This window comes from Hylaeus anthracinus, unplaced genomic scaffold (assembly GCF_026225885.1).
Source record: "Hylaeus anthracinus isolate JK02 unplaced genomic scaffold, UHH_iyHylAnth1.0_haploid 4, whole genome shotgun sequence".
NCBI classification, from domain to species: Eukaryota; Metazoa; Arthropoda; class Insecta; order Hymenoptera; family Colletidae; genus Hylaeus; species Hylaeus anthracinus.
In genome coordinates this window covers 13,837,284-13,841,193 of record NW_026535289.1, presented here as the reverse complement: position 1 = coordinate 13,841,193, position 3,910 = coordinate 13,837,284, and the positions used below count along the sequence as shown (strand labels likewise).

The following is a 3,910-nucleotide window of genomic DNA, read 5'->3' as shown; positions in this document are numbered from 1 at the left end:
AAGATTTTGGAAATTTGCAATTTTCGCCCGAAACCGACTTTATGCGATATATTTGCGAATAATTAAAAGAAAAATTCAGTCTGAAGTCATTCATAGAATAGAATGCTAAAAAAATTGCAAATTACGCAGGATGTTAGGGTGGTCCAAAGATTTTGGAAATTTACAATTTTCGCCCGAAACCGACTTTATGCGACATATTTGCGAATTATTAAAAGAAAAATTCAGTCTGAAGTCATTCATACAATAGAATGCTAAAAAAATTGAAAACTACGCTGGATGTTAGGGTGGTCCAAAGATTTTGGAAATTTGCAATTTTCGCCCGAAACCGATTTTATGCGACACATTTGCAAATTATTAAAAGAAAAATTCAGTTATAATTATTCGCTAATAAAAGAACCACTCCAAGTATATTTTGGTGTCTGATAGAATAAAGGCCGGGTACCATGCGAAACCACTTAGGGCGGTCTCTATAGGGGTTCGATGGTAATTCGATTAATCGTTCGGGCTAATGAAAACATTCAGCCTCGTAACGAACAGTAATTTTATTCATGGCCCGGTTTGCAGACCCTTTCAGCGGTATCTGCCATTGAAACTGCTCGAGGCAACGTTGAGTCGGCTTCGTTCCTTTGCTCTGATTTTTACGAGGAGGCCTCAAGCACCCTTTGTCCGTGCTGGGATATAAACAAAGAACACGGCGGAGCGCGTACGGGCGCCGCGCTACAGGAAGACCGGCGAATCCGGGCGAAAATAGAAACTGGTAGAATGTAAACTACGGGGCCGGTTTATCGTGGCTCGATATACGCTCGAATAAGTATCGTTTGGCCTTCTTCGCCTCGTTTCTTAATATAAACGATCTATCGCCCTCTAAACGTAACCTAATCGCCGTCTGAACGCGATGACTCGGATGGACGCGGCACCGGTATCGCGTATCACATTGTGTTTTCTATATTCAGGATTTTTGGACGATATTAATGAAGAACGAAGGTATTTGCCGTTATTTTACATAGAAAATTATGTCTAGAAGGATCGAAAAGTGCTGGGTTAATTAATCGCGATCTCTTTCAATTACCAATCTCGTTTCTGAGTCATCTCTTAATACAAACAGTTGATCGTTCCTCCTCTAAACGAGATTTAATTGTCATCGAGTGTTCCATGCCCTCGCAATTAGCGCTGAGCTATAATAGTCGACTATCATTTATCGAAACATCAAATGTGGAGGCATTAAAATTTAGACGGGAGCGAAAATATGGGAAAATTTGTGAGAATGTATACGAATGGAAAAATATAGAAATTATCATTAATAAATTTGGTGTGATCGTTTAAAATCTCGGTCTGCTCGTCAAAAATGATAAAAAGGACGAACGACGAGCAGGGAAATTTTTTAACATTGTCATTCTAAATATCTAACAACCCTTATCGTAAATAACGAACCAGTTCTACTTTTTTTCTGTTATCAAGAAAAATATATCGTACGTTAAAATGAATAACAAAACTGTTGTTACTTATCGCGATTACTTATCGTTTTCAACAATACCACGCTGAACGTGGAAAACGATCGATAACAAATATTTAAACGAAGTCTTCGACCCGATTGGGAGTTGCCCGCGGACGATAATATGTACCTGGCGCGTAAATATGTCGATAGATACCGCGTTATCGTTTTCCACTTAGAGCGCGAAACTCTAACTCTAACTCGAACGTAGCAGAGGAACAAAAAATATAAATTCTTGGATATACGACATCAAGCGCACTCGCTGCAACGCAATGGGAGGATGATGTCACGTACGAAAACGCTGATAAGATGGAGAACGTGTCTCGCGGACCGAGGTAAAAATATCGAAGAAAAAAAACAACACGAACGTGCGGCGGCAGCTTCTCTGCATAAAACGGTTGCCGAGTTACGATTAAATCGTTCAAGGTTGCGAAAAATATCCAGACAAATGACTCGCAAATTCTGAAGATATCGTCCCTTAACGTTATACAGGGTGTCCGAAAAGTCGGGGAGGAGCCGGAAATGGGGGGTAGCTGAGACGATATTGAACAACAATTTCCTTTGCAAAAATGTCGGATGGGGCTTCGTTGAGGAGATATTAAGCGAAAACCCCGACCAATCAGAGCGCGCGTAGACCGTTCGAGCGGCCGCGGTAGCGAAGGCTACGCGCTAGGCGGCCGCGCTCATTGGCTACCGCGAGCGCTGCATCGGCATCCTCGCGCTCTGATTGGTCGGGGTTTTCGCTTAATATCTCCTCAACGAAGCCCCATCCGACATTTTTGCAAAGGAAATTGTTGTTCGGAATCGTCTCAGCTACCTCCCATTTCCGGCTCCTCCACGACTTTTCGGACACCCTGTACATGTAAAATATTTTTAAAGGAACGCGTAAGGATCCGGAACGTTTCATTTCAATTATTTCAATAAATCATTCTTCGAATATTTCGCAACCGAATTTCCCAGCACAGTACGAAACGAAGGGTTCCTCGTAATTTGTATCTCGTCCGCGAATTGTTTTCGTGGCACGTTTTAAATATTTCGACAGCGCAAGGTAAACACAATGATTCATCGGGTACGGGTGTTTTGTTGCTATGCGCGAACTGGTCGGGCAGAGATCGACGATGTAAATGGATGCATCCGAGAATGCACGCGCGCATCCGAGAATTAGCGGTTCGCCCCTCTTTTGTTGTTTTCGTCGAAGATTCATTTTCCAAGTCGTCGCGCATAGTTGAAGTCGCATGGTCATACCTATTTTAACCGAATCCGAGAACACCTTGCTGGCCCTCGCAGGAGAAGAGAAATTCGTTCCGTCGTTTACGCTGACAGGGTACAAATAGCGGTACAAGTAGAAACAGGATGAATCGAACCGAGAAAATAAATAGACCCATAGATTTTCATCTCGACTACGCAACAGTACGATTCTTATCTAGATAGAAAGCAAGCGATCGTGTTCCCTAGAGTGCGCCATTTTCGAGCAATATTTTTTTGTTGCGTGCAAGATAATTCATCAGCACTTGAAAGATATTATTCCGAAATGACGCACCTTAGCGAAAACGTTCGTCGAGTGTAAACCGAAATTTCAAAGCCGAAAGAAAATATTTAATCGAGCAAACGCGACGAATAATTCGCAACCATCGTTATCCGCGTTATTCGAATACAATTTTCCCCGTCGCTGCTCCTTGTACGATTCAACGGAGCATAATGCCGTATCGTTTAGGCGTGGACACAAAGAGTACAAGGCCATTAGGTGGTGCAGTCCGGGAGAACGTAACTGGAGTCTTCGGCTTTTTTCTTTTTTTTTACCGTGCCGTTAATTCAAGAGTCGTCGGAAATTCTGTAAGTCCGAGGATACGTAAACGTCGACGATTAACGATGACGAACGCGATCCTTGATCCTGCGCGCTCCTACTATACGCTGTCGCGAGCACATTTCGCGATGTATCTGTGTACAAGTTCATCGAAAATATTATTATGGTAAATATAGGGTATTGGATTCATCTCTGTTATCCGACTCGCCCTTTGAATTACAACGTCACGTGATCCCTCAATTATTTCGCGAGCCGTACACTTTTGCTCGGAAACAATCGTTCCCGTGTAATGGAGGCTTACGAAAACGCCTGTACCGTGAAACGCTGTTATTTTCGGTGGTAAGAATAATAATTAAAATTGTTTACTTTTCACTAAACTTTCCAAGCACGAACGCAGTCTTAATACAGAGATAATCGGTAGACAGATCAAGAGTGTTAGGGACTTCTTACTCTGAGCTAATTAGTAGAACATTAATTACGAGGTATGGAGCATTATTAACCCCTTGACCTACACCGGCCATATTAAACAGGAAGGTAGGAAGTCCGAACGAAGTAACACGAGTCAGGCTCGTTGTTGCAGGCTAAAGGATAAATGTTTTAGGATTCGTAATCAA

The 3,910-nt window shown here is 42.4% G+C and overlaps 1 protein-coding gene across 1 annotated transcript in view; it reads right to left on the bottom strand.

The window, feature by feature from the left end:
- The window catches only part of LOC128895006 (peroxidasin), a 13,169-nt gene that overhangs the window by 7,432 nt on the left and 1,827 nt on the right, over positions 1-3,910 (bottom strand). The window lies entirely within an intron of this gene.